Genomic DNA, 24,300 nt, shown 5'->3' with positions numbered 1-24,300 from the left:
ACCTAGTTAATAAAACCTTTCTGATTCCCAAATCACTTCTAAGGCCTTGTGAAGTAGTTTTGAATAGTTGCATAATAAACCAGCTCAGGAAACGCTTGACCTGCGTTAAGGTCTTGAGTGTTCTAGTTCCTTAGTTGATCAATAGAAACATTCTTGAAGATGCATTGTTGAAAGTATAAAGTACTTAAGCCCATAATTTTCTTCTGCTGTGAATGCAATTGGCTCCCATTTTAAGCAAAATCACTTTGAAAGCATAAGATCATGGAACACTGCCTCTCTTTGGATATGGAAAAAGGAACAAGGACACTCTAAACAAAGTCAGTGTTAGAAAGGAGTGGTAGAAATAAGAATGAAATTAGGACAAGAGGTATGTTTTCAAGATTAATTGGCTCACTGCTACTATTGCAAGAAGAATACAGAATATCGCTAAATGTTAAGTAAGGAAAATTACCAAACCACCTAAAGAAGCATTCCGTGGAAGAGTCAAAGGTTTATAAAACTGAACAGAAAGAATCTATTTTCCCTTCTTCCAGTACAAATAAAATGGAGGGACTTTTCTTCTTCTTTTCTAAGTTTAAATGAGACTAAAGAGGCTCAGGTGGCCCTGAGAGCCTTGGAATTGAGATTATTATGTAGAGATGACAACCAGAAAAGCCTCAACCTGAGCTTCGACTTCATTGGTTTCTGTCTACAGGACCCCATATTATTTATCCCAATATGGTTCCAAAATTCTCTGCTTCCCTGCAAAGTAGATGTTCCTGAAGATTACCTCCTGCCTACCAGGCTGAGCCTCTATTAGTTGAAATGTTTTGTAATAGCTGTTGCTTCCATTTTAGCTCAGCTGGATTCAGGAGGGGAAGTGAGGCGGGTAGCTGGATGGATTTAGGGGACATGGGGCTATATTTCATTGACATGTACTTCAGCAAACAGTTCTGTGTGATTCCTTCTTGTCCTTATAAAAATTTCTGCCACTACACTGGGCACCAGTACTCTGCTTAGAACCTGGCAAGAGAAACCCCTGACCTGGAACACTAGTTTTAGACAGTTCCATTCTGGTCCTCCCCAAACTGTACCATACTACACAAGGTGAGGAGTCCATGGAACCAAGGGGTCTGCGTATTCTAATTTGAACCAGGATTTCCAGATTTTTATGAAAGTATGTTTGTCAAGATAGGAGGAGAAAATATATTTTATTTCACTTTCTGCTAGCTTGCTTTATAATATTTATATTTTAGATAAATAGTGTGTGGGCCTTCATTTGTACTCCTGACCTGGTCCCCACAAATGGTAGAAATGGGCCTGCTTGTCCCTACTCCTTTGGGGCAGGAGAAGATTCTGCTTGACCAATTCCTGGACCAGTTCCAGTGCTGTTCCTTTCCCATCTCAGAACAAGCAACTAGTGTATATTTCTGGCTCTCCTACTAACTAATTGGGGGACTGACATATGCTGTTTCCTCTGAGTCTCAGTTTTCCCATCTGTAAAACAGGAGGATTGAACGAGATGAGCTAAAGTTTCCTTCCAGTTCTTCCACCAGTAAGGGTGGCAAAGACTAGATAGCTATTGTTGGCTTTTCAGGGTTTAGCCGGGTCTTTATATACTTTTGAACCAAGGGTTCTGTGGGTAAAGCAGAGCGAGTCCTCAATATCTACGTGTGTCATGAGTATGCAATGCAGTTGCACTAAGCCTCACCAATTTGTGCATATGAAAATGAATTTGATAACACAGAACTTGCATTTTATCAGTTTCTACCCGTATGCTTACAGTAAGAGCCCTTGCCCTCAAAATTTCATCCAACTATTTATGGGCATTCTCGGGGTTTCTTAATAGTTCTTAGGTTTCTTCACTCTAAGATGCCATGTTAATGTCTGCTGGAGAACGTCTTTCCTCTTGACCTTCTACACTGCACCTGTTGCCCTTGTGGGTGACAGACAGCATGAGAGTGGTGCCAGGCCACCATCTCCTGATGCCTCCAAGGCTATAGTCCTACAGAATGAGGTAGGACTCATGCATATGCTGATGGAGGAGGAATACGCCTCTGCCCTTCTCTTCCTTTCATTTCCTAATTTGTTCCTGAGATAGGAAGCAGAGTGAACAAGCTCCACTCTCTCACACACTCATACGAAAGCAGAGTTTCTCTCGAAAGGACTCAGACACAGAACCAAGGACCACAGGACAGACCCTGACACTGGTTTCAGCATCTCTCCCCAGGTGCTGAATGTCCTCTGCTCCCTTCCCCACATAAATGTGAATCAGCCAGATGCCCATGGATTACTGGCCCACTAACCTATAAGGTACACCAAGTATGTGAACACAACTGGGACACAACAAATCGGTGAATGAATGAATGAAAGAGTGAGTGAGATAACTAAATACCAGGAAAACGATGGTGCACAGTGATGTTAGGCTGACTTTCCAAACATTTCAGAAACCCATTCAGTGACTTCCTAGATGGCGCAGTGGTTAAGAATCTGCCTGCCAATGCAGGGGACACAGGTTTGATCCCTGCTCCAGGAAGATCCCACATGCCACAGAGCACCTAAGCCAGTGCACCACAACTATTGAGCCCGTGTGCCACAACTACTGAAGCCCACGTGTCTAGAGCCTGTGCTCCACAACAAGAGAAGCCACCGCAATGAGGAGCCTGCCTACCACAATGAAGAGTAGCCCCCACTTGCCACAACTAGAGAAAGCCTGTGTGCAGCAAGGAAGACCCAACACAGCCAATAAATAAATAAATTTATATAAAAAAAAGAAACTCATTCAGATGCATATTGTTTGTGGAGATTAGCTGTATATTTTAGGCCTTGGTGAATAGTTCTTGCATTTTGGGCAATAAAGTCAATCATTAATATTCAGTGAGTGCTTATGGATATATCAGGAACTGGGATGCGCATTTATGTGCATTATCTTTTTTATTCCTTTAGGTTGGGGTGGATAAACTTTCTGAAAATGGCCAAAGAGTAAATTACTTTCAGCTTTGTAAGCCATAACCTCTCTGCCACACTATTCAGCTCCAAAAGCTTGAAAAGTAAACACATGGATTTGGCTGTGTTCCAATAAAATTTTATTTACAAAAAGAGGTTGTAAACGGAAATTTGGCTTGCAAACCAACGTTTGCTGACCCCTGCTTTATGAAGTTCATGAGGTTGGTACTGTTTGCATCTTCATTTAACAAACAAGGATATCGAAGCATAAAGAGGCTAATCAACTCTCCCAAGATCTCAAATACCAAGGAGTGGAACTGGGATTTGAACCTAAGGAGTCTGATTTCAAAGCTCACACTCTTTAGTACTAAGTCATTTCTGGTACTTGGCAATGAGCTAGAGAATACCCTTAGGTAGAAAACTTAAGGGCTGGGACCTGCCTTGTGAATCTGGATTACCCGTGGGCTTAATGCTTCCTTCCTTAGTCATCATCGCCAACACAGAGCTTGGTATATACTGATCATGTGTTTTTAAAAAAGGCAGTAACAAATGAAAGGTCACTTTTCTCGCTTTGAAATATCAGGAACGGGTGGTGTATGCTCCACCTAACAACCCTTAATTACAGAATTGCAGTGTTCGTGACTTCTTAATTGCTCTAATGATATGATCTCATTTACTACTCAGTAATTTCCTTTCCAACACGGCCCCTCAAGCCAGCCCTACCTTTCATAAGAAAGCATGAGTCAATCACAGTAATAATAATAATAATTCTATTAACAACACACTTATATGACTACTCTAAGCCACTCACTCTTCTAAGCACTTGGAATATAATAATTCATTTCATCTTCACAGCAGCCATTTTACAGATTAAGAAGCTAAGACCTCAAAGCAGCTTGGCCAAGGCTAAAATACCAGTAAGTGGCACAACTAGAACTTGAATCCAGGCAATCTGGATCTGGAATCCACGCTTTTAATTACTCTGCCTGACAGCCTTTCAAGGAGGATTTTTAAACATAGTAAAAGCTAAAATATGTCATTTTGGTAGGTCCCCTCTGTGTACATAGAATGTAAATTGCATTTCATGATTTATTATGGAAGAGTCCTCTACATTCTTCCTTATTAGAGAGGTGGTAACGTGCCTGGAGTGTGAAGGCAGGGGGTAGCCCCCTCGCCAGTATCTCTTGCTCACTCTTTTTTTTTCTTTTTTTGGCCGAGCCGCGAGGCATGCGGGATCTTAGACCGACCTCTTAGACCGACCGGTATGGAACCCATGCTCCCTGCAGTGGAAGCACAGAGTCCTAACCACTGGACCGCCAGGGAATTCCCTCTTGGTCGCTCTTGACATTGGTAATTGTGCAGATGCCCGTGCCAATGCCTGGAGATAACTGAGAGAAGTGATCATTTGAGTGTGGTGGGAGGGGGTGGGGGTGGGTAGAGTAGGAGGCCCTCAGGAATGCCCAGGGACAGGGATGGCGGCATATTAACCTTAACAGTTTCTACCTCAAACTTTCTTTCTTGAAACTTTATTCCCTTCAGAGATGCCGCAGGTAGTGTTGCTGGGCCACTAATAGCTCCTTGGAGTTTACCATTTCCCTACATGCAGTCCAACTTCTTACTGCCAGCTCCTGTGTCTCTTTGCCTGCGAGCTCGCTCTGGCCTCCGAAGTCCTCTCTGCCTACAAGCATGGCAGAGTGAAAGCACCAGGAAACTAAGCAGTGATTCATGAGAGTTGGTGTAGAAATACCCCAGCACCGTTACCCCTCAGGCAGAGTAATTCTGAGGCGCATGTGCTACTGTGGCTGCCAGAACTCAGAGAATTAAGTTCCAGCTGTCCCCAGCGGAAACTGGCTTGATAATTGTATTAATTATGGTTCCACCAGAGAAAAAAAAGCCAATCATACATGTATATAATGCTTTGCAATAAATTTCATACACATGCATCATATATGACATATACATGTACATGTACACGTATGATGTGTGCATATGAAATTTATTGCAAAGCATTATATACATGTATGACTGTTTTTTTCCTCTGGTGGAAACCTGATTGATATATATATGATGTATATATGATGTGTGTATATATGTATATATGCACATACACATATATATGATGTGTGCATATGAAATTTATTGCAAAGAATTGGCCTATGCTATTATGCAATCGTGGAACCTGGTGAGTCTGAAATCCATGGGGCATGCCTTTAGGAAGTTCAGGCTAGAACTCTCAGGCAGGAGCTGGTGCTATTTGCACTCTAAGAGTCCAGGTGTCACATCATTTGGGAAGCCTTGCCTCACCACCTCGCTCTCCTATTTGGATTAGATACTTCTCCCTCTGAGCTCTATCACATCTGTCTCACACTTATACGATAGCACCTGTATTACAATTGTCTGTCTCCTCCTTGAGCACAGCCACCATTATTTCTTGGTGCCTACCTTCTGATTCAGTGCCTGACCCAAGATGGTCAACAAGTGTTTGAAAAGAATTGAATGCATCCAGCCAGCCCCTTGAATCACATCAGTATGTGCTTGCTTTGAATTGGGAGGACCTAGAATATATTTGTATTTTAAGTGTCATAATTTTCATGGAGTAACTATCATCCCCCATACAGGGCTTTTAGGTCAACCTTTCCTTCGATGTATTTACATTGTTGGTGACATTTTTATAAACAAAAGACATTTCTCCACATGTTGCCACCTGGCTCCACTCCCAAGAATAAGCAACAAGTTTTTTATATTTGTAGATTTACAAAGTAGCTTTCATGAGTAAGAGTGCCATTCATCTATGAGAACCCAGCAGAGTCTGCTGGAGGCAATTTGTCATTCTGGCAAAGATGGTGAGTGGTTCTAACTCATTGAACCACCCATCGGAATTTTCCATTCTAAATAGAAATGATGGCTAAAACTGGTTTTCGAATTGGTAGACTTTCAGTTGAAACATGAAACTTTTCAAGGTATGGCCTATACGTGTGGGGCCCCCTTGCCCTTTTCCCAGGAGAGAGATCCACTTCAGCCTAACTGTATAGGTTCACCTTATTTCCAGCTTTGTGATGTAGCCTCATGTGTGCTGGGTGAATGTAAGTAGTGGAGACAGGATGGAGATTCATCCTACCACAAAGTCCTAAACCTTAATGAGAGAGGAAACCTGGCCCATTCTTAATGTGAGTGGTATTTCACTGTTCATTGTTCTAGCAGAGCTAATGATAATAATAGCAGCAGCTACTCTTCATCAAGCACAATTTGCCAATCACCCCACTGAGATACTGCCATACATGACAGCATCTAATCTTCACAGTCAGCCTATGTGGTAGATTCTGTGAGCCCCATTTTACAGCTGAAGAAACTGTGGCCCCCTAGGTAATGGATTGGGGGAAATTTAAGGAATTTGAATTCCATTCTTAGAAACTCTGATTAAATAAGACTACTGTGAATCCAGCTCTGATCTTTTAATTCTAAACCTGGGTCTCTATCTTGATAAAAATGTTGATGAAGATGATGTCTCTAACTTTAATTTATTGAGGCCCTACTATGTGCCTTGTGCTATGCATTTTAACCAAGTGATGGTGCCAATCTGCAGCAGAGCCTAGCATCTTCCCACTGCAGAACAGAACCCTGTCCCCTCAAGGATGAGGCTTAGGCTGCCTTTCTTCAGTTAAACTAGTCACTGTGGCCTTGCCCAGGGACCCCAGCCACGTGATCAAGAACTGGCTTCCTACACCCTCTGGAGGTAACCAGACCTGACAACCAGATGGAAGGTAAAAAAAAAAAAAAAAAAAAAAAAAAAAAGAACTGGCTTCCTTCCCAACCCCCACTGCCTCTATTCCAATGGAATCTCTGCCCACCTTTTGTCCCAGATCTGCTGTCACAGATCTTCTGAAACCTCGGGTTGCCTGTCTGCTGAGCATCCCATTGCTACCTCCTTGCTCCAAGCAACCGGCTCTGCTACCTCCTATCACCTGACCTTATGCGCCTCTGTCTGATTGGTCTCCCCTTTCACGTCCATCTGCACTTGTCTGTGAGCACCTGACCCACTTCCAGGGACAGATGTCTCATTTTTCAGGTTGAAGCCTCAGCTGGCTTCCCTGGCCTTGCCCCAGCTTTTGAGGTCTCAGTGGCCATTCTGAAGAACTAGGAACAGACTTCATCTCTAAGGACCATACAATCACGAATGACAATTCCGGACATAAAGACTGTCAAGATCTGATTCAAACATCACTTTGGAAATGACTGAACTCCCAAAGTACTTTATATTTACTTCTCTTGAGGCACACGGCAATTTCTGTCATATTTAAGCTTATGTATACCTTCCACATTTAATCTTTCCATTCAGAATACACACCCAGGGCAAGAATGAGGTTAATTCATATTTGTGATGCTCAAGGTAATAGCAAAGTGGGGGAAAACTAGGTGTCTTGAAACATAATTCCCTCAATGACGCAAATAATCTTCAGTCAAGTTTCTACATTCACAAACATTTGAAATTTGTCAAGGAAAAGCATTTTTCTCATATATAAAATATTATTAATAATGAAAATCAGGTAATGTTTCAAACACACTAAAATTCACTCAGGGGTTATACTCAAGAATAACACGAAGTGACAGATATGTTTTTCTAAGATTTGTAAAATCGTTGGCTTTGTAAACTCACAAACTGTGAAGTCCTGACTATTAAAAGCATTTATTCTATATTGAAAATGCTTACGATTCAGTATAAGCAGCAAATGAATACTGAAATTCTGGTAAAACGTGAGTCAAACTCTGCTGAGTGTAATCGGGTACACAATGGTCAAAGAGAAATTCACTGATATGTATCAATCTGTTTTACCTGAGTCATTTATTTGGGACAAAAAGAAATTCTGCCATTATATCCGTGAAGTTAATCAAACACAGTCACCCACCACACACTGACAATACTGTCAGTCTCCAGTCGATGATAAATAACAAATGGCCCTCCCTGCTACCATCACGATAAGGGGGCTTATTTTCTAACCATAATCACCTGAAGTCTTTGTAATTTAAAGGCCTAATTTTCTGCCCTCGTTTTCATAAAGATTTTTATAGCAGGCACAATACACTCCAGTGGGTAAGTAATGTATCATACCCCTGGTACATGCAAAGATTACTTTATTAATTACAAAGAAAAATGATAAAAGAGGCCATCAATTTTCCACAACCTGTTCACAGAAAGTGCCATAAATGGGCATTTAAAATTGTTTGGGTGTACATAAAATTATCTTAAACATTTCTATTCAATTTTATACATACAGTGTTTTAAAAGACAAACATTAGTACAAGGTTTATTAAAAAAAGAACAGATCCTTTCCTATCCCTCACAAGCTGATTGCTACTCTTAAGAGACAACCACTTTCAACTACTCTGGAGCTTTTGATTTGGTATATAACATCCCTATTGCTACTTAATTTTTTTCTGTTTTCAGTATTATCTGTTGATCTCCTACTATGGAAGATGAGTGTTCAGTGCTCTTAGACACTCATCCTCTACCTCAATTTTCAAACACACCTCCCAATTAGTACATTTCCCCCCCCTTATTCTTGGGGGAGATTGACATTCTGTTTTGCATTATTATTACAAGCTTAACCTAATAATTATGGATTGAGCCGTGCAGCTTCCATGCTTATATTTGATTTCTTGTAAATCTATTTTTTTTTAATTTCCCTGAAATTAATACAGGTGACTCTGAAGAATACAGATTTGAACTGCACAGGTCCACTTATATGCAAATTCTTTTTCAATAGTGGATACTACAGTACTACACCATCTGGGTTGGTTGAATCTAGGGATGCAAATAGCAGATACAGAGAGCTGACTGTAAGGTATGGGCAGATTTTCAAGTCTGTGGATGGTCAGGGCGCTCCTAATCCCAGCATTGGTAGATATTTGGGGTGAATTTGAATCCCCCAACTTCCCCCGCTTCAGGACTGAGGCGCTTATTCCCCCAGCTGCTGGGAGTCTTGGCAGCTGAAGGCTCTCTGCTAAGACAAGCTGGCCCAGGGTCAGGCCCCATCTCTTGTGGCCACCTACACCAAGTGACTTCTTTTACCCACGGGTGTTGATCTGAAAGGCACTACCCTGTAAACACCCTGAAGGCTGATCTCCATCTTTGAGTTTATTTTCAGGAACTGACTCAAACAGATGCATGCAAAATTGAGTACTGAGGGCAAAAAAGCAAAGTAGCACCATCACAAATCTCATTCTTCCAAGGTAGGATATTTGCAGTACCAGGTATTGAGGAACCAGTTAAAAACATGGCTGAAATGATTACCCCTGGGATCAGACTGTGCAGATTTGCCACTTAGATTTATGGCCTATCAGCTCTGTGGCCTTGCCCCATTTCTGTTCAGTGTAACTTTGTCTCCCTTCTTCACATTTACAATGACACTGATAGCACTGCCTATGCCAACCTAGGGCAAGGGGTTATCAAACTTCACCTACACGAAAATCACAGAGAGGGCTTGTTAAAACACAGATGGCTGGCTCCCACTGGTAAAAGTATCTGAGTCAGTAGGTCTGTGTAGAGCCTGAAAATTGGCATTTCTAACAAGTTCCCAGGTGATGGTGATGCTACTCGTGTAAGGATCAACTACCACAGGGTTTTGTGAAGATAAAATGAAAAGACATGTGCAATGCGCTGCTCTTGGGACAAGTAAGTGCTCAAAAGACTGAGCTGTCTTTGTTGTTGGGAAAAGCTATACTTTTACACATACAGACTGTGAACTGAACCTCTGTGTCTAAGACAGTTTTAGCAATCGAGAAAAGGAGAGAGGAACAATGATATCCAAGGAGCAGAGGGTGGCAGGCAAAGTCCGTGGACCACACTGAATCAGAGATGGCCAATTATAAAGATATCACAAAATGGTGAAAACCAACAAGCTGAAGGACATCCTCTCTCAATGGTGTAAGCATAACACCAACTGCATCTCTGACTTGGCCCCCGGCCTTGTATAGTGCCATCAACAGCTCTATCTGAACTCACACTTCTCCTTTTCGAATCCCAAACCTACCAAAGCAGGGCTTATGGAGGGGAGGTAGGGCATGGTCTAATTATTTCTGGCTCAACTGCTTTATCTCACTGCAAAAGGCAAGCTTAATAAATCAAAATATTCTACTAGCTAAATTTTTTCAATCATTACAAATACTACTTTTTATTCATGACAAGTTGAATAATTCCATTCATGCAATGAACTACATGCCAATTTAGAGGACCCCTCCCTCAAGTCCACCTAAAAGGTCATTCCATGAAACCTATGCCCAAGGTCATGAACAATATCTGTTCACTGGCCACATCAGAAAAGAGTAACTTGGAAAAGCAGGAATTAATTAGGAAGGATTTTAGGTTCCTCTCTACAACATTTCTCTGTATCTCTGATCAAAGAAGACTTAGATTTACATCTGGCCAACATTTTCCGAGCACCTACCGTGTGTCAGGCCTTGTGCTAGGTACTCATCTGAATGTATCTTGTGTAGTCCCTACAACAATATGCAAATCTAATGTTCTGTATTAAGGTGATAGAAGCTTGATATTATAATATAGTGGAGTAAAATCTGCAAGTAATGTGGAAACATCAGAAATCTCCACTCATCTCTTGTTTGTAGTGAGTAATTTGGTATTTATTTTAAAGAAAGCTTTGTTCAAATGTCAGAGTCTGCACACTTTCCTTTTGTGCCTTTCTTTAATATACCTCAGTAGCTTGCAAACTCTTATGTTCATAACAATTAATATAAAGGGCCGTACATTTAAAAGTAGATGTATCATACCTTCCAGTTGATTTAAGGATCTATCAAGGGTATTTTTGACTATAGGGGATTTTTTATCTTAAAAGTTGACTTTCAAAACTCATTCTACATAAAATAAGAACTTTATGAACATTTTAAGCCCCAAATTTCTGGCTCTCTGAATCCTAAGCATGTCAATATGACATTTGCTTCTCTTTCATATTGTGCAGGGATGGACCTCAATCAGGAGTAAAACCTACGGGTGGGGGTGGTCTTAAAGCTGGAGGGATGGCCCTAAAGAAATGGCGCAACCTGTACCCAGACTTGAAAAAAACCTTCAGATTTATATTGGAGTTATTTTCATCAATTCGTTAAACATTTCTGTGGCATGGATTACAGGGCAGGTACTGCTCTAGGAGCTAGGAATACAGCAGTAAGTGATGCACACATTGCTGCTTTCAGTGAGTTTACATTTAGAATCAGAAGAGACCAATAACAAGTAAACAAATATATATGTAATATGCTATGGTGTATTTCACTATGTGAAGTCGTTTAAAGGCATAGAAAGGTACAGTAGGGGATGTTATTTTATTTAACACCATCAGAGAAAAAGGAGAACCAAGAGAAGTGATGGACCAGAAACAAAGTGAAGAACATAGTCTAAAAAGGAGAGAGTGATCAGCTGAGTTGTGTGCAGAAAACAGATCCAATAGGTGAAAACCAAGAAATAATGACTGGGTTTGGCAACATGAAGGTCACTGGTGACCTTGCAAGGAAACTTTGGTGGACTGATGGGGATGGAAGCCTGATCAGAGTGGGCTCAAGAGAAAATTAAGACGACAGAAATAAGAAACGATGTTTGTTAAAACGGCAGCAGAGAAATGGTACAGTAGGCAGAGGGAAATGTGAGATGAAGAGAGAGAAACATAATTGTCTGCTCACGTGCTGAGAAGACTGATCCAGTGCTGAGGGAAAAATTAATGAGATAAGAGAAAGAGGAGGACAAATCCCTGAGCAAGGTCCTTGAGTAAGAAGTCAAGAATGGGATCCCATGCACAGGGGAAGGATCTGGCCTTGTATAAGTGTATAAAGAGCTCATTTGTTGTGAAGTAGGGAAGGTGTAAAGTAATGGTACAGAGACAGAAGACTGAAGATGACTTTGCTGGGAAGATATGAACCTTCCCTTTTGAATGTTCCTATTTTCTTAGTGAAATAAGAAACAACACCATCCGTTGACAGTGAGAAAAGGAAGGAGGTATTGGTGATTGTGGAAAGAGAAAAAGGAGTGATAATAATTATCTAAGAGAATGGGAGAATGAATAGACTTGGAAAAAAATAATGAAATTCCCCAGAAGCTCTAAAGGTTCACCCACCGTCCATGCACGCGTGTACCACATCTGGAGAGCTGGCTGGCGTAGAGGCCATCTCTAGAATGGCAGGCAGAATGGAGGTCCTAGGATGTTGGACCCCCATCTGAGGGCATGCTGTGCTATTTCCTGCTTCATGTAACCATCTTCATAAATTTCTACGACCTTTGCCACTAAAGAAAGTTGACATCCTCTAACAGTGACTGTTTGCATCTTTGCATCAATCATGCTGCTGTCCATTATGACAAGCAGACAAGGAGAGACTAGCATAGCATTATTCTTCAGGCACCTTGCCAGTACAATAAAGTCAGAGGTCCTCCTTACTCATGCTCCAGCAATGAAACAAACAGTTCTGCCTGCTAAAAATGAAAAGTGCTTTGCTTGAGCCTCAAAGCCAATATTTCTAAATCCACACTGGATTTCTCCTACTCCAACCAGGTTTTCCTCCTAATTCATGGCCTGACTACACACTTAATTCCCTGAATTTCATTAGACTCATCTAAGTAAGAAAAATATCACTACTTTGCCTCTAAACCTTCGATGGCTCCTCATTTTCTAAGTGAGTTTTAAACTCAGTAGCCTCACATAGAGAATGCTTCTTCTCATATGTTCTTCTCACTCATCTCCCCCTCCCCCCCACACACACACTTTGTCCATCCTTCTAATAGCCTAGACCTAGTTTACTGGTTAAACACCTACCTTGTGTGGTAGTTTAGTCTCCCAAGAGAAGCAAAGTAACTCAGCCGCTTTTGATAGGAAAAGCTTTAGACAACTTCCCTCAAAATCCTTGCCTTGGATTATCTAAGGGAAGAACGTCCTACCACGTGTGCCAGGGAAGGCTTTCAAACTCGTTTCCCACATACCACTATGGCTCTTGATATCTCCTTATTGTAAAGCAAAGCCCAAACTAAAAGAACTTCTAACACTGACTCCCTCTTGTCAACACCTCAACTCTGGTTCCGGGGTATTATGGTTCAATTTATTTCAACTAAGATAGTATATGTTTGTTTGTTTTTTTAATATACAAATTTATTTATTTGTTATTTATTTATTTATTTATTGGCTGAGTTGGGTCTTCATAGCTGTGTGCAGGCTTTCTCTAATCGCCGCGAGCAGGGGCTACTCTTTGTTACCGTGCGTGGGCTTCTCTTGTTGTGGAGCATGGGCTCTAGGCACGCGGGCTTCAGTAGTTGCGACATGTGGGCTCAGTAGTTGTGGTTCACTAAGCGCAGGCTCAGTAGTTGGGGCGCATGGGCTTAGTTGCTCCGCGGCATGTGGAATCTTCCCAGACCAGGGCTCGAACCCGTGTCCCCTGCATTGGCAGATGGATTCTCAACCACTGCGCCACCAGGGAAGTCCCAGTATATGTTTTAAAAATTCAGTTTTAGCATTGCATGGATTCAGATCCTCCAAAAACAAGCACCAAGACTGAATTAGAAGCACAAGATATTTACGGGGGGGGGGGGCGGGGGGCGGAAATGCCTGTGATAGATAAATGGGTAGGGAGCAGGAGAGAGCAGAGGCAAAGAGAGTCTTCAGACTGCAATGTAGGTCTGAGAGCTGTGAAAGCAGAGGAGGAAGGAAGGAAGACTGGGTAGGAGGAATCTCAGACTGCAGCAGAGTCTTGGACAGGCCAATGGGAAGCCCTGGAGCGGACTGCCCATCAGAGAAGTTCCCTGTCAGGCAGAATTGTCCAGCTCTGGTGCCCCCCTGTGATCCGTCCTTTGTGGGAACAGCCTGGGGTGGGTGTGGTGTCAGTAGGAATGCTGCAGCAGACCCCAAAGGTGCAGCAGCTGGGGGCTGTCAGCTAGTAGCACTCCTTCTAGAATGTTCTCTCTTGCAAAACAATCTCTGTGCACCTCCATGGCTGCCACAATTGTTTCCTTTATCTCTATGTCTATTCCTAATTTTCTCTTTTTACAATCATTACCAACAGACAAAGTTACCATCTTCTGAATTTCTACAAGTGTTTGTGCATCAGGATCTTTTACTGACACTGTTGCCTCTCTCTGCCTTTCCTTTTCTTCTCTGTTTTGTTATCTTCTACTTGAATCATTAGTCAAATAATCCTTCCTTTGTGATGTCTTGCGTATCCCAACTTCCTTTATGTCCCCCATAGATCTTGGCATTACTTCAGTAAAGCATTTATAATATTTTAGTAAGTTGTTTATATGTGTTGACAATGCTAAATTTGAAAAGTCCTTTAGAGAAGGAGCCGTATTTTATTTATTTTTGTATCCCTAGCTCCATGATTTCCAAACTGTATGCCCAGGTGTCTCAGAGTGCTTCAGTAAAGCATGATACAAGGAGTATCACGGGGTAATGTAAATTTTTGAGGAAAACAGAATGACACAGCATAAACTGTAACTACTAGATTGCTTGGATCTAACTAATTAATAAGTGGAACTGTTAGGTATTTCTTTTGGCATAGGGTTTCTGTGAAAAACTCACTGAGACACTAAAGGTTCTGTGAACTGAGAAAGGGAAACTCTGTCCTAACTCCAAGTAAGCACAGTACTTGGTACATAACAACTGTTAGGTAAATGACTCAATTATTGATTTTAGATCATTTATCTTGTAAACTTTTTATTGTAGTATAATTGCTTTACAGTATTGTGTTAGTTTTTGCTGTACAACAAAGTGAATCAGCTATATGTATACATATATCCCCATATCCCCTCCCTCTTGAGCCTCCCTCCCACCCTCCCTATCCCATCCCTTTAGGTCTTCACAAAGCATCAAGCTGATCTCCCTGTGCTCTGTAGCAGCTTCCCACTAGCCATCTATTTTACATTTGGTAGTGTGTATATGTCAATACTACTCTCTCACTACATTCCAGCTTCCCCTCCCCCCAGTGTCCTCAAGTCCGTTTAATCAGCACATACTCTCTCTGTGCCAGCCATTGTGCTAAGCACTTTATATACCTTATGTCATTTATCCTTCCAACAGCCCTTTGAAGGAATTAATATTATCTCCATTCTAAAGATTGGGAAACTGAGACACAGAATGATGAAATAACTTTCCCAAGTTCACACCACTGAAAAGGTATGGAGCTGATATTCCAAAGTCCATTCTATTAACTACCACATTCTACATACAAACTCCCAAACGATTCTCAAAATAACAAGTGGTGAAGTTGATGGAAAATAATAGAATCACATTCACTTTATTACAGTATATATAGAGTGACCTTTTGAGAGTTAAATAGATGAATTCATTATGGGAGACCTCTTCAACAACTACTATTGAATGTCTGCTGTGTGCAAAGTGCTATAAGGGATACAAAGATGAAAAAGAAATAGTTCTGAAACTGACAATTTTGAAGCAAAGATAAAGTCATTTTTACAACAGTTTCATATTTTCAAGATACTTTGCTATTCTGATCTCTTTCTGCCAGTGAACCTTTTCTCTTACATCTACATTTTTCAGAGAAGTTCCTAGGGATTAGTTTTATCCATTCAATTAGCTTCTTCATACTAGGGGTTGAAATTTTCACTGTCAGTACCAGCCACTGAACTTGCCCTATCTATGTTTCAGCAGCTTTGGGGAACTGAAAGAGGATTTCCCATTCCCTATTTCCTCTCCTTCCTAATTTAAGAGGTACTCCTAGCTGATAAATTAACAGTAGCAGAGGGCATAGGGATCAATGTGCTTTAGAATTTGGTTCAGCAGCAAGTAGGGGGTAGTGTTCCACTGCCCTCAGTTGGCAGGGATGGGGAGTACCAGAAGAACAAGTCACTGCATATAGGCGATTCTTCAGGGAACCAGCATCGGAATCATCAAGGGTTTTTTTGATATGAAATCTGGGACTCCACTATTGATGCCCCCCCCAAATCTGATTTTTGTAGAATCTCCCCTCCAAGTGAGTTTCACACCCCCTAAAATTAAACTAGGGCAAATCCACTATATCTGTACCAAAAATTCAGATTGAATTTATAGTCTGCCATTGGGTTAAGGTGAAACCGTGGGCTACAAAGTCTTACACTGTTCTGACAGATGGCAGCACTGGTATTTAGTTAGGATTCTGATGCTGACTCTGTGTCTAACCTTTAGCAAGTCACTTAACCAGCCTGAGTCAGATTTTGAGTTAAACAGACTGATTTCTTGTTTCACCGTCTTGTGAGTCTATGATTGTATTTTACTGAGCACAGTCACATAATAATCTCAGAGGCTATTACTAGACCCTTAAAAAACACAGGAAAAAGGGGTTATAGAGAACGTATGTAAAATAAATAAGATAAACATAAAACCCTAGAAATATAGAAGAAAACTTTAGAAGCAACCATTTTTAAATGTGCACAAGCACATATCGAAAGCCTTCTGGAATTTTGTATGAATAAATGTAAAATAAGGGATTTGCTTTTATCTTAATGATTACAATAGCAACAAAAGTGGACCAGACTGAGTCAATATCTATGTGAAGAAATTTTACATTGTCCTATGTGATAGATGTGATGCTATTAATATCAGTGAAGACATAAGATAAATTGAGGAACACAGAAAATAACTTCATCATGTGTAATCATATTTTATTGTTTGGTTATCTTTTAAATACATTTAATTTTTTAGATGTAACCATGAAAGTTTAACTTCTTACCACAAATATCAATGCAATATTGGTGATGAGTTGAGAAGATGCAACACTGGCTTTCCAGGTCTGAAATTCCTGTCTTAGAACATTCAAACTATCAGGAAAAGTAAAGAACTAGCTGGAGAAGGGTAATGTATACTCCTGACTGAGATTTCCAAGTGGGAACTAAGTTTTATAATTTCCCTCCTACCTTCATGGTTGAGACAGAAGCCAAGAGCTTGACCATATTCAACTTTTTAGAATCTACCTTCTTAAAATAGAAGGCAATTTTTGAGATGTGGCTGTGGAAGCACATCTCTGGCGGTTTCCTGATACTTTAAAAATAGACATAAAAAACTACAGACAAAAATCTCTTATGAACTTAGAAACAAACTTTCTCACAAATCTACAGGCAGAAATCCTCAAAAACATATTAACAAACTGAACCCACCAACAGATAAAATTAATTATACACCACAGATAAGTGAGGTTTATTTCAGGAATTCAAGATTGGTTCACTATATGAAAATTAATAAATATAATCTACCATATCAACATAGTAAAGAAGAAAATCATATGATCATTTTGATAAAATTCAGAACTGATTCATGATAAAAACTCTCAGTAAATTAAGAACAGAGGGAAACTTCTTGAGGTTGATAAGGCAAATCTACCAAAAAAGAAATCTATTGCTAATATTGCACTTAAAGGTGAGAGACAATGTTTTCCCTCAAGATTGGAAACAAGGCAAGGATATCAACTCTCATTATTTGTATTCAATATAGTACAGAAAGATCTAGCCATTGCAATAGGGCAAGAAAGGTAAATGAAGACACGCAGATTGGAAATAAAGAACTGTTGTTATTTTCAGGTGACACCATTGTCTATGTAGAAAACAGCAAGGAATCTGCCAAAAAAGCAGCTAGAACTAATAAGTGAGTTTACGAAAGTCACAAGATACAAGAGCAACAGACAAAAGTTAATTATATTCTATATACTAGCAACAAACACATGGAAACTAAAATTAAAAACACAATGCCACTTGTAACTGTGAAAAAAGGAAATCTAACAAAACACCTAGAGAATCTGTATTCAGAAAATTATAAAACACTAAGCAAAGAAAGTGAAGAAGATCTAAATGAAAGGACAGACATATCATGTTCATGGATTAGAAGACTCACTATAGTAAAGATCTTAGTTTTCCTCAAGGTTTTTGCAGATATAGAGAAGCATATTCTAAAATTTATATGTAAAGGCTAAGGAACTAGATTAGTTAAAGCATTTTGACAAAAAAGAATAAAACAAGATGAATCTGAGATTATAACTTACTATATAGCTACAGCAATTAAGACAATTGGAGAAGGAAGAGACACATGTAGATCTATGTAGATCAATAGAACAGAATACAGGACCCAGAAATAGACCAACACAAATATGCACAATTGATTTTTGGTAAAGTGCAAAAGCAATTCAATGAAAGAAGTGTAGATTTTTTTCAATAAATTGTGCTAGAACAATTGGATATCCATAGGTTAAAAAAATAACTTTGATTTAATCCTCACACTGCATACAAAAATTAATTCAAAATGGATCATAAAATTAAATGTAAAATATGAAACTCTAAAAATTTTAGAAGAAAACATAGGGGTTTTTTGGGACCTAGTTCTAGGCAATGACCTACTGTTTAGACATGACCCCAAAAGCATGTCAAATTAAAAAAAAATTCAATAAATTGGACTTCATCAAAATTAAAAACTTTTACACTGCAAAAGACCCTATTATGAGGATGAAAAGACAAACTACAAGCTGAGAGAAAATATTTACAAACCATGTTATCTGAAAATGGCCTTGATCTAGAATTTATAAATAAGTCTCAAAACTCAAGTTTTCTTTTTTTTTTTTTTTACAAATAATTCAATTATAAAATGGGCAAAAAAATGAAAGTACAGTCATGCAAAGAGAAGATGGCAAGAAGAACACGAAAGTGTTCAAAATCATTACCCATTAAGGAAAAGGATATTAAAACCTCAATGATATATCACTATACACCTTTTAAAAAGCTAAAATAAATACTACACATAATGCCAAATGCTGGCAAGTCTGTTAAGGAATTGGATCTCTCATGCATTGCTGGTGGGAATGTCAAATGGTGCAACCACTCTAGAAAATAGTTTGGCCATTTCTACAAAACTAAACATGCCCTTATAGGATGCAGCAATTTCACTATTGGGCATAATCTTAGAGAAATGAAAATGTATGTTCACCAAAAAAGACCTGTACATGAATATTCATAGTGGCTTTGTTCATAATAGCAAAATATTGGAAGCAACCCAAATGCCCTTCAGTAGGTGAATGGTTGAAATAACTCTGGTAGTGGAGGAGAAAGATGGTGGCGAAGTAGAAGGATGTGGAATGCATCCCTCTCCACAGATGCATCAGGAATATATCAAAAGATGCAATAATTCCCACAGAAAACCAGCTGAACACCAGTGGAAGACCTTGGACACCAGAAAGGACTGCAAAGATCCTGACACAACTGGGTAGGACAGAGGGGAAAAAAGAAAGAGAAAGAGGAGGAGAAAAAAGGAAAGGGACGGGTCCCACACTCTGGAGCAGAGGGAGCTGAAACAGAAGGGAGACTGCCGAATTTGGAGAAACATCCCTTATCTGATGGGGAAACCCCTTCTCCAACAGGGAATTTCATTGGGTCAGAAGGGAGGCATTTGGGACTGTGAAAAGAGGGTGAAGCGGCTGATAGGTGGCAGATGGGAAAGAGTGAGAAACACACAGAAGGTCCGCACCACAGCTCAGTGTGTCCGGACTGAGACGTGGGTTCACAGCTGAACAGGGTGTCTGGGAGCTGGAACGTGGGAACCAGAGAACTGGTTCAGGGTGAGAAACATTGCTGGCAGTGGGGAGACAGACTGAAGGGACAGGAGGGAAGAAATCCGCAGCAGAGAATGCCTACTGCAGAAAGTTGGGAGGCCATGGTGGTGGCTCGCTACTGCTGACTCACAAGCAGGGGGGAGGAGCCACGGGTGTAGGCTCTCTCTTGCTGCCTGTGAAGAACAAAGGAAGACCCCCTCTGGGCCTGGCTATTGCAGTAACAAAGGCCCCTGGGCAGGGCTTGACTAGAGTGCCTGCAGTCGAGAGCCAGAAAAATGCAGAGTGGCCCAGCTCTGGAGATATTCTGTTTACACCTGAGCTGCCAGCTTCCCTATGCAATAGGCACAGCCACCGCCACCAGGGCTCCCGCAACCCAGGCAGGGTGCTAATGTGGAGTCATACACAGGGGGGATGAGCTGCAGCTGTAGTCTCTCTTTCGGCCTAAGCAATCAACAAGGGATAACAAAAAGCCCCCTGGCGGGGCTGGCCTGGAGTGCCTGCAGCTGAGATCCAGAAGTCCTCAGAGTGGCCCAGCTCTGGAGACATTCTGTTTACACCTGAGCCACTGGCTTCCCTCTGCAATAGGCACCGCCACCACAGCCTGAGCTCCCACGACCCAGGCAGGGTGCTACTGTGCACTCATTCCCAAGGGAAGGAGCCACTATTGTACCCTCTCTCTCCCCATACACCGGCGCTTAAAGACAAACAATAAAGGAAGCTCTGCTGGTCACAGAGTAAAACAAAAAAACCTAAGGAGGGTAGAAGTACACTTACAGCTGAGACCCCAAAGAAACAGAAATATTATTATTAATTCTATTGATCTGGTCCAGTCTGGGGTCAGTTCCAGCTTTTTTTTAATTAATTACAATGTTAATTAATTATGATCGTAGTACTAAGGGATCTACATGTTTTATACTATATTTTTTATTCTATTTTTTCTTCTATTTCTATTTTTAGCCTTTTTATATATTTCTATTTCTAGCTAAACTTTTTATGGTGCTGACTTTATCTCTTCTACCTTCTTTTCTCCTACCTTCTTTTCTTCTCTATCTTTTATACATTTCTATGTTTTACTTTTTCTTTTCATATTTCCAGTCACACTACACTCTTCTGTTGCCCTGTCTTCTATCCTTTTTTAGTTTATTCTATCTTAATATACTTATAACCAAAATTATTGGTCTTCTGTTTCCTTGCTTTATTCTCCAGATGACACACTGCTTTGGTTTTTATTATTAGGTTTTGTCTTTATCTTAGTTCTAATTATAATTGTCTGATTTTGTTTTGGGAATCTTCAGTCTGTCTGGTTGTACCCTTGCTCTTTATTATATTTGATCCTAGCTTTCAAAATTTCCCTGGATTTCTGTTTGTGTGTGTCTGTTGTTTGATTGTCTGATTGCATATTAGGGTTCTTCTGTCAGGTTTTTCTAGTGCCTTATGTTCTATTGGATTCGGTATTTGTGTGTCTTCTGCATGTATGTTTTTCCTTGATTTAGTATTTGTTTGACTCAACACACTGCCATTAGTCTGGGGCTTGGACAGTCTTTAATCTCCTTTATTGCCGGGACAAGCAACCTCTGAAGTCTGGACTAGTCGATCAGAAGTCAAGTCAGAGGCTCTGGGGAGGGAGCACCAAATGCAGGATGCTAGAAAACTAGGCAGTCCTCAGCCACAGGGAAGACTAACTGCAGAGAATTCTAACAGAGCCCTGTTTCAGAGTCTAAGATCCGGCTTCATTTGACTGTCTGCAACTGCCAGGGCTGGATACCTCACACCAAACTACAAACAAGACGGGAACACAAACCCACCCATCAGCACACAGACTACCTAAAGCCATATTAAGCTTACAGATAACCTAAAACACACCTCCTGACACAGCCGAGCTCATCAGAGAGAAAAGACTCAGATCCACACACCAGAAAGCAGCCACCAGAACCGCCCCCCCCCCAAGCAGGAAGCCTACTCAAGACACTGGACCAACGCTAACACAGGGAGCAGGGAGCAGAAACAAGAGGAATTACTACTAGGTAGCACAGGTAAAGGAGAGAGCAAATACTATCAATTAGACAAAATGAGAAAGCAAAGAAACACCTGGCAGGCAAAGGAGCAAAATAAAACCCCACAAAACCAAATAAATGAAGAGGAAACAGGAAAATTGCCTAAAAAAGAATTCAGAGCAATGATAGCAAAGATGATCCAAAATCTTGAAAACAAAATAGAGAAAATGAAAGAAACATTTAATAAGGACCTAGAAGAACTAAAGAGCAAACAAACAGTCATGAATAACACAATAACTAAAATTAAAAACACTCTAGATGATATAAACAGCAGAATAACTGAGGCAGAAGAACGAATAAGTGAGTTGGAAGATAGAATGGGGGAAATAACTGCCACAGAGCGGGAAAAAGAAAAAAGAATAAAAAGAATGGAAGACAGTCTCAGAGACCTTGGTGACAACATTAAGTGCAGCAACATTTGAATCATAGGCATCCCAGAAGAAGAAGGAAAAAAGAAAGGGTCTGAGAAAATATTTGAAGAGGTTATAGTGGAAAACTTCCCCAACATGGGAAAGGAAATAATTAATCAAGTCCAAGAAGCGCAGAGAGTCCCATACAGAATAAACCCCAAACAAGGAGGAATACACCGAGGCACATTTTAATCAAACTAATGACAATTAAACACAAGGAAAAAATATAAAAAACAGCAAGAGAAAAGCAACAAATAACATATAAGGGAAAACCCATAAGGATGACAGCTGATCTTTCTGCAGAAAATCTGCAGGCCAGAAGGGGGTGGCAGGATATACTGAAAGCTTTAAAAGAGAAAAACCTATAGCCAAGAATGCTCTACCAAGCAAGAATCTAATTCAGATTCAACAGAGAAATCAAAAGTTTTACAGACAAGCAAAAGTTAAGAGAATTCAGCACCACCAAACCAGCTTTACAACAATTGCTAATGGAACTTTTCTAAGTAGGAAACACAAGACAAGGAAAACACCTACAAAAACAAACCCAAAACAATTAAGAAAATGGTAATAGGAACATACATGTCAAAAATCACCTTAAATGTAAATGGATTAAATGCTCCAACCAAAAGACACAGATTGGCTGAATGGATACAAAAACAAGACCCTTCTATATAATGCTGACAACACACCCACTTCAGACCAAGGGACACATAGACTGAAAGTAAGGGGATAAAGCGGATGGAAACAGATATTCTATGCAAATGGAAGTCAAAAGAAAGCTGGAGTAGCAATACTCATATCAGACACATTAGACTCTAAAGTAAAGACTAGTACAAGAGACAAGGAAGGACACTACATCATGATCAAGGGATCAATCCAAGAAGAAGATATAATAAATGAAAATATCTATGCACCCAACATAGGAGCACCTCAATACATAAGGCAAATGCTAACAGCCATAAAAGGGGACATCGACAGTGACACAATAATAGTGGGAGACTTGAACACCCCACTTACATCAATGGACAGATCATCCAAACAGAAAATAAAGACACACAACCTTTAAATGACACATTAGACCATCTCGACTTCATTGATATTTATAGGATATTCCACCCAAAAATGACAGAATACACTTTCTTCTCAAGTGTACATGGAACATTTTCCAGGATAGATCACATCTCGGGTCACAAATCAAACCTCAGTAAATTCAAGAATATTGTAATCATATCAAGCATCTTCTCAGACCACAACACCATGAGACTAGATATCAATTACAGGAAAAAAACTGTAAAAAATACAACCACATGGAGGCTAAACAATTCACTCTTAAACAACCAAGCAATCACTAAAGAAGTCAAAGAGGAAATCAAAAAATATCTAGAAAGAAATAACAATGAAAACACAACAACCCAAAACCTACGGGCCACAGCAAAAGCAGTTCTAAGAGGGAAGTTTATAGCAATACAGTCCTACCTCAAGAAACAAGAAAAATATCGAATAAATAACCTAACCTTACACCTAAAACAATTAGAGAAAGAAGAACAAAGAAGCCCCAAAGTGAGCAGAAGGAAAGAAATCATAAATATCAGAGCAGAAATAAATGAAAAAGAAAGGAAGGAAACAGTACCAAAGATCAGTGAAACTAAAAGCTGGTTCTTTGAGAAGATAAACAAAATTGATAAACCATTAGCCAGACTCATCAGGGAAAAAAGGGTGAAGATGCAAATCAACAGAATTAGAAACGAAAAAGGAGAAGTAACAATGGACACCACAGAAATACAAAAGATCATAAGAGATTACTACAAGCAACTCTACGCCAATAAATTGGATAAGCTGGAAGAAATGGATAAATTCGTAGAAAAGGACAATCTTCCAAGACTGAACCAGGAAGAAATAGAAACTATGAACAGACCAATCACAAGTACGGAAATTGAGGCAGTAATTAAAGATCTCCCAACAAACAAAAGCCCAGGGCCTGATGGATGCACAGGCGAATTCTATCAAACATTTAGAGAAGAGCTGACACTATCCTTCTCAAACTCTTCCAAAATATAGCAGAAGGCGGAATGTTCCCAAATTCATTCTGCGAGGCCACCATCATGCTAATACCAAAACCAGACAAAGATGTCACAGAATAAAAAATTACAGGCCAATATCACTGATGAATACAGATGCAAAAATCCTCAACAAAATACTAGCTAACAGAATCCAACAGCACATTAAAAAGATCATACACCATGATCAAGTGGGGTTTATCCTGGATTGCAAGGTTTCTTTAATATATGCAAATCAATCAATGTGATACATCATATCAACAAATTGAAGGATGAAAATCATATGATAAT

This window comes from Hippopotamus amphibius, chromosome X (genome assembly GCF_030028045.1).
Source record: "Hippopotamus amphibius kiboko isolate mHipAmp2 chromosome X, mHipAmp2.hap2, whole genome shotgun sequence".
NCBI lineage: Eukaryota > Metazoa > Chordata > Mammalia > Artiodactyla > Hippopotamidae > Hippopotamus > Hippopotamus amphibius.
The sequence above is the reverse complement of the archived record's forward strand: the minus strand, read 5'-3'. Positions refer to the sequence as shown.